The following is a 14,343-nucleotide window of genomic DNA, read 5'->3' on the forward strand; positions in this document are numbered from 1 at the left end:
CAGGATCCCAGTAAACCCAGCTATAGGAGGAAGTCCCCGGCCCAGGGCAGCCGGGCCCGGGAGGGCAGGGCAGGGCAGGGCAGGCAGGCAGGCAGGTAGGTAGCCCAGTAGGTAGGTTGCCACTGCTCTCCTCGCAGAGACCGTGGCCGGACGCAGCTCCCAGTGGCCCAGAGCCACTCGCATCCTTTTCTCAGCTGGAACCCCGCGGGGCTAACGGGGCCCCATCTCTCCTTCGCCCCCGGGGTCCCTGCCCTGCCCTGCCCTGCCCGCCTCCGCCGGCGGGAGCTCTCTCCCGCTGCTCCTTCCTGGTTGCCGGCGGCTGCCAAGGCGGGCGGGCGGGCGGCGGGGCGCGGCTGCCGGGCGCACCTCCCGCACAGGTACCGGGAACCGCCGCCGGGCTTCCAAGGGGAGGGCTGGGGTCAGGAAGGAGCAAGGCTACAAGGCGCACAGCGCCGACACCGAGCGGAGGCAGCTCCCGGCTCGCCCCCCGGAGGAGGCGCGGCTGTGTGGCGGCGGGAGGGACCCAGGCGCGCTCCTGAACGCGGCGCGGAGGTTCCCTCCTTCCTGCTCCATCCCTGCCTCTCCCCTCACCTGGCCGCCGCTCCCGGTGGGAGGCAGGTGCCTGTGCGCGCTATCCCATCGCACCTGGGCTGCCCCCGCCCGCTGCATGCAGCCCCTGGAGCGCCGCAGCCCAGGAGGATACACAGGGTGCGTTGTGATTAACTCATTTTATTTAATTATTACAATTATTATTTTTAGAGGTTTTTCTTTTCTTCTCTCCGGGTGGCTTCGCGAAGGGGAGGAGAGAGGGGCAGCCGGGACCTCCCCACCACCGGCGGCTCCAGGGCTGTGCCCGCCCCGCACGCTGCGCTCCGCTCCGCCGTGTTTGTTGTTGTTGTGCTCCGGGGAGGGAGGCGGCAGAGCGAGCAGCTCCCCCAGGGCGGCGGAGGGCGGGCAGCCTTTCGCCTTGTTCCTCTTCCTCTTCGCCGCGGCAGCCCGCGTCCCGTGCTGCTCGGCGGGGCAGCCGAGGGGCTCGGCGGAGGACGTGCGGCGCTGCGGGACACCTGGGCAGGTGGCAGCGCGGGCAGCGGTAGGTGGCCCCGGGCTCCCTCGGGGAGGGATCCCGCCCGCGGGACAGGTGCCTGAGGAGCGGGCGAGCGGAGCTGGGGACGGCGGGGAGGGCAGGCGCTGCTGCCCGGCCCCCGCAGGTGTCGGCGAGGGGCGCGGGGCTCCCCCTCCGTCGGGGCGGCCGTGCCTTACATAAGCGGGCGGGAGGACGGGGAGTCCGTGCCGTGCCTTCCGGTTTCACATTGCCGCCGTGCCCGGAGCCTTACACCGAAACGGACAGCTTCTCCTTTTTTTTTGTTTTGTTTTGTTCATTTTTTCCCCCCACTTCACGGGGCCACGGCGCAGGACAGGCGCTGGCGGAGAGCTGAGGAGCGGGGCAGGCGCTGTCCTCCCCGCTGGCCCCTGCGCGGCTCTCGCAGGGATTTCCTTGAGTTTCCCTGGGGAAGGTGGGCATGGGGCTGCGGCCACTCCGAGGTGCCGCTGGGACGCTCCTGTCCAGCGCCCCGGCACCTTCTCCGCCCTGACCGGCTGGGCTCGGCTCGGAGTTGCCGTGCTTCTGATGCGTGCCAGGCTGTGCCAGGGCTGGGCGCTCGCTGGGGAGGCTTGGAGGTGTTTGAGGTAACTGTGTCTCCGTGTGGGATGAGCTGTGGCCCTAGCAAAGGCTGTACTTCTAGTGCCTTTGTACGCTTGTGGGGACTTTTTTAAAAATTGCTGCATGGTTTGCCTTGGGAAGAATGTAAACATGCAATTTTAAGTAGGTCCATCCTGCTAGTATTTCCCGTGCTCTTCAGTATATCAGATGCTGTGTTTGGAGTAAAGTTGATGGAGATACTATGAAGGCACTGGGAAAATAACGAATTCTTGCAGAGAAACTGAAGTTTTCCCCCTCTTCAGTGGAAGCAGAATTGAGTCTTAGGTGATTAGGAGTGATAGCATATATATTGCACTGGTTTATTTCTATTATATGCACTAATCATTTTTAATGAGCTGAGACTAATATAATTTTGTTGGCGTGGAGTACTGCCAGTTAACAGATACAAACAAGTTAACCTGTAGATTGTGGGTGGTTGTGTATAAAGGCTTGAAACACCTGGCTGGAAGGATGATGAAGTGCTCCCTGTCAGTCAAGGTAAATAATAACAGAGTAAGAGAATAGTCTTGGTTTATGTTAATGATTTGATTACTCTTGGCAGTCAAGTAGGAAACAGTTCTCTAAAATCTTTAAATAGTCTTAGGGCAGTTAGTAATTACTGGTATGAGTCCATCAAAGCTCTTGGACTATGGGTTACATCGGCTCTGTCTGTCATGGATTGCATTCTGGATCATTCTAAAGAGCACCAATGAGAGCATTTCCAATGCCATAACAGGCTATACCCAAGTTTCTACTGCTGAGAGCCTAGAGAGGACCTTTGGAAAGGAAAAGTTTGCACTGATGCTTCCCTAGAATATTCTCTCCAGGCAGCTGTGGCTAAGCCACTCCCATGGGCAGAAGTGTCGCCTTTGCTCTTGACCAACACAAAATTTGTTTTTCCTTCTTTGATTCTACACAGTAGTTTTTTTCAGTCTCTGAGGAAATAGGTAACCAGATGAAGCATTCTACAGACATTATTAATCATTATTAATCATTGATAAGATGGTCAGAGGGCAAGTTCTTGTTTACAAAGGCCCATGGCACAGGAGTTATATTGAGGGATATTAATTTTCCAAGTGCTGTTCATGAATTAGGCTCTGAGATAATGCATTTAAAATAGAGCTTGATATTTGTAATAAAAAGAAAAAGGCAAAGCATGGTGTCTTAATGAAATGGATTCAAATTATTTTTCACTGAGTTGGGAGAAAGCCATGAATACAATGTATAGTCAGCTTCACTGAATTTGTAAGTAGAGAATTAAGAACAGAAATTGAGTTTATGCCATTCCGTATAGCTGAATAATATTCACAGACTTTCAAAGCCCCTGTTCTATCATAATAGTTAATATAAATAATGTAGTGAATGTTACAGTCGCTATTGAGGTGATAAATTTCTGCTCACCGCAGACTCTTAATGACAGAAATTGGAGCATGTTCATTAAAAATAGTTTCATACTTATAATTGTTTAATTTTGTGCATTTATGAAAAATTACATGACAGAATTGTTCTTACATTGGGATTTGTTTCTCATTATGCTAGCTCCCATATGACACCTAGAGCCTTACAACCTTGTTAAAGACAAGCTTGTCAGAATTCTGGAAGTAATCAACTCAGAGTGTCCTGCACATGCAGGGGAGGATCATATCTGTTTTCAAGAACAGATATACAGAGAACAACCGAGATGACACTGGTCACCCCATTAATCAATAGCATAAGTGGGACGTGCTTCCAGTTCTTTTCAGTTCTGAAAGTTTGAGAAGATGAGTACTTGTGGTGTGTTACATTACATGTGAAGGTCCATGGAGTGGTAATGGTGGGATGAGGCAGGAGAGCAACCTGAGTGAGTGTCCCTGCAGTTGTGTATCCAAAAATTTCTTGTTTGTTCTTTTTGTTAGGGTTTATTCAGTACTTGATATAAATTACCTATATGGTTGAAGTAGCCACTTTGGTTATTTATTCCATCAAATTTAGGCTCTAACTGCTCTGTTACATGATTTTTGTGACAGGAGAAATGCATTATAAACTGTTGAGAGAAGGCCGAATAAGCTGAAATATGCATCTCATGCTTACTTGAAGCATAAGTACCAGAAGTCATTCAGTGTTAAAACGCTGCTGTTTTCTGTTAGACTCTTGCTGTCAAAAGGGAGAGTTGTGAAAATACATTGGTGCTCATATATTAGAACCTGGCCATTTGGCTCAAACTTTCACCTACCAGAACTAAATTAATTTAATTTACATGAGAACATAACAATTTTTGACAGTCACTATTGTAACTGGACTAATATCAATGAAATCTAGTACTGTTTGGTTAAAACACTTAAAGCATAACTAGTGTTTAATGAGGAGAAGGCTGGAAGATTTGCAGTCTAAGACTCTTGCATACAGGTTTCAAGTATAAATTCTGCCACAGATTAAAGCACAGCAGAGACTTCTGGATCATTGGTAAAGTGCTCTGTCCTGTGGTATTTAACTACCTGAATAATTTTTCTTTCAGGCAAGACATCAGGTTGAAACTTATCTGTGTTTCCTGACGTGAGGCTCTTAAATAAAGAACAGCAGTGATGAAGAGCAGCTGGTCAGAAACTGCTGTTTTAAATACAGACAGCTGATAATCTTTTATAAAACAGGAATTTTTCTGGATTCTTTAAAATACCCTGTTAAAGACAGAAAGGTGTCCAGAATTGTTAGACGCGTCGAAGAAAAAATCAGTGGCACATAGTAATGTCTGAAGAAGCCTGAATTTATATGTATTAAAAAGTTATCAGCCAGTGGAAGAAGAATCAGAAAAAGGGTATATGCTTTAGAGCTTGACTGCTCAAATCACTCGTGCAACTGGAATTTCAGACACATAACTCTAGGCTTCAGTACTTTATTTGCATATTTCTTGTGTCAATATCCATTTTCCAGGGTGTCCACCCTTCTGCACAGAGTGCTTGATTTGGACCTAATGAAATTTTCGATACAAAATGAACAAGTTCATCTCTGAGAGACCAATCCAGTTGCCCAAGGCAGAGGCTGGCTGCAGTGGATATGGCATTGGAGCTGTGCTACTGTAGCCTTCAGTCCTAGTTCTGGCTCTGGCCTTGGGGTCATTCTGCAGGCAGGTTGTTCTCAGCCCGAGGAGACAACCTGTGAGTGCTGCATTCGAGCGGGAGGAGCACAATATGCTGGTGCTGACTGAGCCCTGAGTCAAGGTGCCACAATTGAAACACAGTTCTCTAAAGGTTTTGCCAACGTGAGAATTTAGACAAAATAGTTATGCTAAGCTGTGGTTGGAAAGAGTTGAACAAAACTTCATTGATGGCTTTCCCCTAGGGAGACAGTGATAGTGCCTAATCTTATGTATTCAGTGGCAGTGAATGAAGGCTTTGTCACAATCAGTTTAAGATTTTCTTTACTTAATAATTTCATTCAGATGACTATGGATTTTCTATGTTCATTTCTCTGGTTATTTTCCTGTGTTAGTAGCACATGAAGAAATATCTTCTTCAGTCTAATCACCACTCATACCAAACATTTTCCTATTTGAATCCTTATGTCATGTGAACTTTTTGATGTAGTATTAAATAATTTCTGATGTTATGTTTATGATTAACAATCTTACTAACTTCTCTAAAGAAGAAATTGTACTCATGTTTTCTTGCTTTGTCAGCTGTTTTTGGGGTTTTGGGGTTTTTTAAAACACTTTTTCTAGATACGGCTTTTAAAAACATATTTTCTAGATGTTTGGGAAGCATATCAGTCACTTTTATCAATTTTCTTGAGACATTTCCAGAGACTGACCCTTCTGTAAAAGGTTGATCATCCTGGGTTTAACTTTTTGTTGTAGAGATTGACACACAGCTTACTACTATTTTCTTTAAAGGATTCAGGATCTATTATGAACATTTATTAGTAGCTAAAGAATTTCTAAATAGCAGACACTTAAACAGTTCCTGACAACAGTATTCAGATTTTAACATTTTTGGGCTTTCATATTCTGAAAGAAGCTTTATGCTTCTCAAAATGCTCTGTTAAAAATAAGTGGAGAACTCTGGTTAATATAGAGTGAGATAATTCCTATGAGGCTTCTTGCATCAGTTGCAGTAACTGTGAAATCCCAGTTCTGTTGCTTGGAATAGCTGTAGATCTTGGACATAACCCAGGAAAGCCCACACAAAAGGCACGTGAGAGAAAAACAAAAAGTAACATGGACATTTTCAGGCTTTTTTTTTCTTCGGTCCTGAAGTGATTTTGAAATAGCTCAGTGAGGAAATTAGTTTTCTAAATATTTACATAAATATTCCTTTTTGTTTTATTTTTTTTTTTTTCCCCTTGGAGCTTTTGGAAGCCCTTTCAAAGGGGAGAAACAAGGAAATTAATACATCTGAAAAGACTGATCAAGTCAGAACTTTTTTTTTTTTTTTAATAAATATACAATGAAGGTAAAAAATCTGAAAAGACTGATCAAGTCAGAACATTTTTTTTTAATAAATATACAATGAAGGTAAAATAGCAGGTTTTATATTAATTTTTCTTAAAATTTGACCAATTTTTTATCAACATATCAGCTGTACTAGGTTTGTTTGGCATGTTGGAAGAAAAGATGTTTCTTAAACCTGACTTTTTTTTGGATTTTGTTTCAACACTTGTAAAAATCCTTAGTGTGTGCAATTGAAATTCTTAGTATTTATTTTTTTAAACACTTGAGAAAGCTTAAACATTTGGAAATGTTTAAATTCAGGTCTTTCCAGGTTGGTGAAGCTAACAACTGTGGGGATCTAGTGTCTAACTCTTATGGAGGTGAGAGGGAAAGCAAAATCAAATACAAACCAAGTTTTCTTTCTAAAATAATTCAGGCATGTCGTGTGTTTTTAATATGTTTACCTGGTGCTGTCTTTGGCTTCTGCTGAAAGAGTTGAAATTGCTGGATCACAAGTGAAAATCTGTTCTTAGCTTGCTTCTTACTTGGAAGTCACAAAATTCAGGTGAAACGATGCAGTTGGACAATTCATAGCTATCCTTGGAATTCAGATACTTACAGGAGACTTTGCAGTGTGAGTGTGAGAGATCAGTACTACCAGACACATATAAAACCATTCTGGCTGCATTTTTGAACCAGTTTTTCTGTTTGGTCTTGTGAATACATGAAAGACCATGAAAAATAATGGTTTTATGTGGATTAAGTTAGGTCAAGGGCTCTTGTAGTGCAATAACAGCCTGTCACCTCAATGGGCATGTATTTTTCCCTGAAGATTGGAGAAGTCCTGAAATACAGCTGTTGTGCTATCAGTGACCTGTCAGTTTTCTGGGGGTTTGTTTCTTCTCATTTATAAACTGGGCTGTGAAACTTTCCAGATTAGAAGGCAGTTGTATTCTGGTTATTCAAGGGCCTTCTGGGGGACAGTGTACAACTGCTTCATCTGTTCTGGGCATGATCTTGCTGAAGGGTGGTATGGTGGTAAAAGGCCAGTCCTGAGGTTTGTTCATCTTTGGACTTAAGGTGTTAAAACTGCCACAGTAAAATCATAGTTTCCAATATAGCAATAGCCTTGGAACCCAAAGGACAGTTGTCCTGTAATTTTTGTTTATAATTGACTTTCCTATATTTCCTTGATAGATTTCAGATGGATAAACTGAAGTGAGGTAGGGTGGCTTCATGTTGGTTGGATTAAATGGTAGAGATGGTCTGTGCTGTCCCCTCAGATCTTCTTCCTCACCAACCTAACAGTATCACTTTGTATCACCTCCAGCCTATCCACACAGGTGGCCAAATCTCTCATCCCTCAGGCTGGGTTAGTGCCTTGAAGATAAAGCCTAGATTTTTTAAATATTTTTTTTTTAATGCAGCAATTCTGCAGATCCCAGTGACAGCTGTTACTATCCTCTGCCCTTCAAACCTGTACCTACACCTGTGTCGCATCAACATATCTCCTAGCTTGTTGCCGTTTTCTCCTGACTAATATATGTAATAATATGTGTATATATTTAGAGCCTCTATCAGCTTCCTACAGTACTGACTCCCAGGAAGCATTCCTGCAGTTTGTGACAAATTCCTCAATTACCTAGACTTCCAGTTCATCTTAGAAAAGACTCATCACTTCTGGGGATGGCAGTTCCATATCATCCACAATACCTCATGGTTTATAGAAAAACATTGCTTTATGATGTTTTCTAATGTATTGCAATGCTTTTCAGTTATCCTTCTCCAACGCTGTTGTTTCCTGGATGTCAGCATTGCTCTTCTCTTCTAATTCTAAAAACAAGAGTCCTTAGTGGAACTCTCTTGTCATCTTGTTCTCTGGACAAAAAATAGTGTTGGAATATTATCTGACAGAGCTTACAGTGATTAAAATAAAATACTATACTTGTCCCTTAGAGCATTAAGAAGGTACAGAAGAAATTATGGCAGATTTGTGCATATGCTGGTGGTTTTTTTTTTTTTTTTTTTTTTTTTGTGGAGGAGGGCTGTACAAGTTTGTGTCCAGAAAGGACCTGTTATACTGAAAATTATGACAGCAAAGTCTGAAACCAAATGAAAGAAAATAACTGACCTGTGTTTCCAGTAGTTCTGTGGTATGGAATAAAATACTGATGAAACAATACAGAACATAACTTTGGGGATTGGTGTGTGCCTTGGAGCTTTATCTATAAAGGATGATATAATCGTTGTAATAGGAAACTTTCGGATCCCTGCTGTGTTGCATTTGGAATGTTTTGATAGCTCACACCACTCTAGAGAGCTAAAATCAGAGTAAAACTCATGATCCTGTGAATTACTAAAATCCATTATAAAGTTACCCAGTGATCCCATTTTAATTTGTCTCTTCAGTGAAATGGTCACTGAAAAATCATCAGCAGTTTCATTCCAGACATTTTCATCTGTACATTGCTTAGCTTAAAAGAAAAAAACATAGTGCCTGGAAGGCTGACTAAAGAACAGTGGCAAACTGTTTTGAAAGTGGTTGCTTGTTGTTCTTCATATATTAAAAAAAATTGGTTATGAGTAGAACCTTTCCACATTTCTTAAGTCAGCCTTGGTGTTTTTGCTCCTTTTATTTTTCTGAAAGTGAAAAGAAGATGGATTTTTTTTATAGCTGTTTTTAGCTTAATATACATGCTCAAATAATTGAGACTGACTTAAAGAAGAGAAATGGCAATTATCTTGTGCTTTGACTCTTGTTGAGTCTTTTACTATTAGATTCTTTCCTCAGATGTTGGAAGTTACTGACGGACTTCTCACTGAAGTGCAGAGCTCCTACAAATAGAAACTCCCTGACTTGTCTTTTGTGTTATCTTTTATCTGTACTATTACTTTGCCCCGACTTGTTCCTGGAAAAGAGATGCACGTAAGTTTCTGCACAGCTTTCAGTCTGACTCAGTGTGTTCACCTGGAAGATAGCCAGTAATTTGGCTTTGGTTTTGTTCTTCAGAAAGATACTCTTGTCAAATGGGAAATAACCCATAATAGGCTCACATGGAAAAATTGTTGCTTTAATGGAAATTTTAGTAGGTGCTTTTCAGCTGAGTGCAGGGGTGTTGGTGTTGGAAGGCTAATCTTAAACTTTGGCCCGTGTGGAGGGTGGGTTGTGAAATACTCCATTCTTCTCCTCCTCCAGTGGTAAAATATTTTGTATGTGGTTTCATTATTGGGTTTGGGGTTTTTGTTGGTTGGTTGTTTTTTTTTTTTTCTCCTCTTAATTCTAACTTCTGAACGCCACAGCCTTCTTTATTAATGAAAGCACTGTAGGAAGATATTTGGTTCCAACTGAAGGCTGAAATTATAGCCACGAGTAATAATTTTTTGTGCCCCTGGAAGGAGTGAGAAAGAAGTAATGAAAACTACTTTGCAACATAATTGGCCTTTTATTGTAAATGGCTTGCATGTTTTATCCCTGTGAGTAATATTTTGTCCATTAGGCCTTAGCAAGGCCACAAACAGCATACAGCAACAACAAAAGTATGCTCCTTGTCTTAATGGAGTTGCGTGGTAAAGCACTGAGTAGCAGCTATTTAGAATTCTTAACTGCAGTTTATGTTCTGCCATTAGGGACTGTGTCTCTTTTCCCCTTACCTAATACATATTTACAACTTCCCAGATCACAGCTGATGTTGTTCTGCCCCCATGCACCTTGGTGAAAAGCCTGGCCTCATCATTTTTGTAATTTATTTTAGGTATTGAAAATTTGATACCACGTGCTCCAAAGCTTTCTCTAGGCTGAACAATCCCAGTGTTTTCAGCCTCTCCTCACAGGACATGTATTCTGGCTGACAGCTGTCTTTGTGGCCTTCCACTGAACTTGCTCCTGCTGACATTTCATAATGGGGATCCAAAAGCAGACCTGGTAGTGCAGACACCAGAGAAGTGGATTGTGCATTAAGCAGAGCAATTGCTTCCCTCAATCCACTGGCTGTGTTTCCATTTACAAAGCCTGGGAAGCTGTTAGCTCTCCTTGCTGCCAGCTGCAGAGCTGATTCATGGCTTGCCAGGACTTCCAGCTTCTTTTTGGGGGAGCTGTTCCCCAGTAAGCTGGTCTTCAGGCTATTTTCTCATGACATTTTTGTTGGCCATATCTGAGTTAGTCTGAATGGCAACCCTGCCCTCCAGTGTGTCTTCTACACCCATAAATGCAGTGTTTGCAGACTTACTGTGTGCTCTGCCAGGTCACTGTAGAAGAAATTAAACAGGATTGGGTCCCTAACCTGTTCACCTTGTAACCATGGGCAGATTGTGAACCATCAAGAGCTGCTGTTTCAGCCTCATGATAGAGATGTTTGGGCTTTTTTATCACCTGGTAGTTTACCCATCTGTGCTGTAACTTGGATCAGGTTAGGTACAAAGCTGCTGCAGGAGAGATTGTTGAGTATTCTTAAAATCAGGAATGGTGGGTGACACCAGTGATGTCTCATCCACAAATCTGTCATTTTATGGCAGAAGGCAATCATATTGGTTAGGCATAATTTAACCTCTGTAAATCCATCCTGGTGATTCCCAATTACCATCTTCTCCTTAATATGCCCAGAAATGACATGCAGGCAGGCATATGTCAGAATGTACTGTGGAAGTAGATTAACAAACAATGGAAGTAGGCTTGGACTGTGGTGTTTTCTTTCCTAGTGATCCCTCAGACTTCGTAACCTGTGCATAATCCCTCTCCTGCACTTCTTTTCTGGTGCCCAGTTGCTGCCCATCTGTAGGTGATGAGTGCATGCTGGTCACAGGATCGAGCACCTGCATCTTTGGGAATGTGGTGATGAATAAGCTAGGACTTCATGTGACCTGGGGGAACAAGTTTGTTAGGAACAGGATGTCGCTTCTAGAGCGATTCTTGCTCCCTGTGTGTGTGTGAGGAATTTACCAGACAAGAAGGTGACAGCAAAAGTGACAGTAAGTTTAATAATTATTTTAGCTTGATGTAGTGCATGTTAATGATTATATTGATGATCTGCTTAAAGCCAGTGGGCTTTGCCATGGGTTTTCTTTTGTATTGATCTACTTCCATTATCTTGCCATTAGCTTGACAGTAAAAGAATTGCATATGCAGGTGTCAGGATGTGTGAAAAAAAAAATCTATATTTGCCTTCTGGTATGCATTTAAAACTTCTTTTTTTGGTAGTTGTTCGCTTTTTTTTTTTTTTTTTTTTTTTTTTTTTTTTTTTTTTTTGGTTCGTTGCTACTGTTAATGTGCTTTTACAACTTCTCTAATTATGTCGTGGATTTTTTTCTGATAATCACTATTTTGATATTCCCTATCACTCATAATTTTAGGTGGTCTTTAGAAAACACCAGCACCTGTCAAATGCAGCAAGATCCACAGCAAAACTGAGACTTGCTTGATTTGCGCACAGTAAGAAGCAAAGAAATTTAACCTGATTGTATGATGCTGAATAGTGAGTGCACAAAGACTTACTGGGGAGTTCAGTGTTTCTCAGATCTTATTGTTTGCACCACTTGCCTGGTTCAGGTGCTTAATTTTCCATCTTCTGTTACTGATGAGCAGTTATTACTCTGTATAGTTCATCAGGTATCAAAATAATTTTGTCACATGATGATAGTTGTCCTTTAGATATTAATTTTAATTAACTGCATTATTTTTCAGGATGTGAAAAGCCCCTTAAGGTTACAAATATATTTAATAAAACATTTCCAAAGGAGCAGTAGCTGCACTGACTGTAAGACTTAAATTCTACAATTTAGAAATGTTCTAGAAACCATCTAATCAGCAGTGAATTAATCAGAAATACAGTATTCACAAAATGTTTTGAATGGCAGGGGTAATTAGTTCATGATTTTAATGCTTCCAGTAGTGTTTAATTGCAGTAAGACTTTAATACTTTAGGAAAAAAATCATAATAGTTAGCAAATCATTGTCAGTATTTTAGCGTGATGTTACTTGTATTCCAAAATCATACTGGCATCTTCTAAACAGAGACTGAGAAATGCATGGAGGGGAAAAAGTCAAATGCTAAATGATGAATAGTAATTGGTACCTCTACAGTAAATTTTAGATATCTAAGTTCTTACTTTTATCTATAATGCCTCTCTCTTTCATATTTTAGGAACTGGTTTTATACTTTACTTGTGAAGTGTAAAATCACATTTTCTTCATGTTCAGTTTAGAAAATAATTTATTTTTGCAAATAAAAGATTAACATGCAAATACAGTATTTGTAGAATATTACATTTGGAAATGGACAAATGGTTAAATGTATTTCACAATCAGCTCACTCTGTACTTTAACCTGAGAGGAATAACCAGGGCTTTAGAAAAAGGCAGTTAAGTAATTTCATAATCATTCATGCATTACAGCAATAATACTGGCACACACAAGCATAAAAACTGGTTTTGCAGTGTCTTCCCGATACAAACAAATACAACAGTTATCAATGGGCTTTCTTGTATAAGAAAAGACCACCTAAATAAGTAAGATCAAATGAAAGCAAGATTTGAAGACATTAAGGTTTGTTGCCATACTGATTTTAAATATATAATAGATAAAAAGTTATTCTGTATATGTCTTTTCATGGTATTGAGTAATTTTGGGATTTTTTTTTTAATTGCTTGAGGGAGGCGTTGCCTTGGAGTAGGTTGACTCAATTCCAGCTTATTTTGGTTGTATAAAAACTCCTGTAGTGTCAGTTAAATAAGTTGCTTCTCATGTAACTTATTAGGCATTTTGAGTTTTCTCAATTGAAAGATTGCTGCAATTCAGAAATCTTTGAAGTTATTCTTATTTGTATTTTGTTGGGAGGCCAGAAATTACAGTTTAGACTGAAGAGAATGCAGAGTAGCCTTGTGGTGGGGCATACAGTGAGTTTCTGGCCAAGAGAGAAGCTCTCCTCTGCTTTCAAATTCTGTATTTACAGTATAGGATCAGGCAGGTTGTGGGGGTGGAGCATGAAAAAAACTCTTTTGTGAAAAAATTGTATATTCTGGGTTATGTTTGGGAGTGGATGATTTTCAATGGGCAGATGGTAAGCAAGTGATGGGCAAGATAATTGTATTGTCCGAGTGTTATGACCTGAAAAGAGCAAAATAGTAACCAGTACCAAAATTATGAGGTGCCTTTGTTTCTGCAGTGTTGTGACCCCTCTTGTTCATCAGCTTGTGCATGTTCCAGTCCCACTGGAGCTGGCATCACTGTGCATCTGATTCTGTTATTGTCTGCTTACACCTTTCCCCATGTGGCATTTGAGAGATGTTTGTGGTACGATCTGCAATCCTCCTCCGTTTTAGCAGACCACCAATATCTGGTGACATTTTAAGTGCTTTAGGGCAGGCTATTTATATTATGTAGTTGGCAAGATACGAGAAACTTACGTGCATGACTAATTGAATGTAAGAGTGAAAAAAAGTGCACTATGATTTATCCAAAGTGATGAAATGTTTACATGCAACTATGTTAAAAAAAACCCAAAACAGTTCTGGTGGTAATTGCTTTCCACTTTGCTTAGCTTCAAACATACAGAATCCGGAGTGCTTTTAAGCATCTTTGCTAGATGCTATGAAGGCTGTGGTTTTGGGGGTGGAGCTGTGTTTTTTTCTGAGTGAATTTTGCGTGCTTCAAGATAGTAAATGGGGAAAACAGTTGTGGTTTTTTGTTTTGTTTGGATTTGTTTTGTGGGTTTTTTTTTTGTTTTTTTGGTTTTTTTTTGTTTTTTTTTTTTTTTTTTTTTTTTTTTGTTTGTTTTGTTTTGTTTTTTTTTGTCCCTATCATTGCTGTATTTTTGTTTTGGAAATTGGCATTAATTTACAGATGCTCAAATACCAAATTGAGAATGGATTTACTAATAGATACTTACCTGTAAGCAGTAATGCTTTAGTGTTACTGGATGAACCAAAAGAAGGTGGTGGTGAAAACAGTAGCATTAGCTTAGTAAAGGCAGGCTTGGTCATTCAGAATTATTTTAAGGTCTTAAAATGCCAAGACTAAATATTAGACACCACAGTGGAGCAATGTTGAAATAAAGAAGGGATTTTTCATTTGGGAGTGAACATACAGCTAGTGAACTAGCTGTAACATTATCATAACTGTTAATTTATATAGCTGAATTTCAACTTAAAAATGTGTTATAAATCAGCCAAATCCTATTGGTATAACTTAATTGCTTGCAATTCAATAAAAGCTGGTTTAAGTATGATGCTATGATAAATAAAAGAACCA

The 14,343-nt window shown here is 41.0% G+C and overlaps 1 protein-coding gene across 8 annotated transcripts in view; it reads left to right on the top strand.

Moving 5' to 3' along the window:
* Positions 1 to 376: 376 nt before the first annotated feature.
* LOC121337816 (myelin basic protein) overlaps positions 377 to 14,343 on the top strand; it is a 110,415-nt gene continuing 96,448 nt past the window's right edge. For 2 of the 8 annotated variants that reach the window (XM_041408159.1, XM_041408162.1), the window contains exon 1: positions 782 to 1,090. The gene's annotated coding sequence lies outside the window, so the exon portion shown is untranslated. Of the gene's footprint in view, positions 709 to 781; positions 1,687 to 14,343 lie in introns of those variants that run through there. The other 6 variants (XM_041408158.1, XM_041408161.1, XM_041408156.1 and 3 more) reach the window with 5 other exon arrangements.

The sequence above is a fragment of the Onychostruthus taczanowskii genome, unplaced genomic scaffold (genome assembly GCF_017590055.1).
Source record: "Onychostruthus taczanowskii isolate IOZ18803 unplaced genomic scaffold, ASM1759005v1 scaffold29, whole genome shotgun sequence".
NCBI classification, from domain to species: domain Eukaryota; kingdom Metazoa; phylum Chordata; class Aves; order Passeriformes; family Passeridae; genus Onychostruthus; species Onychostruthus taczanowskii.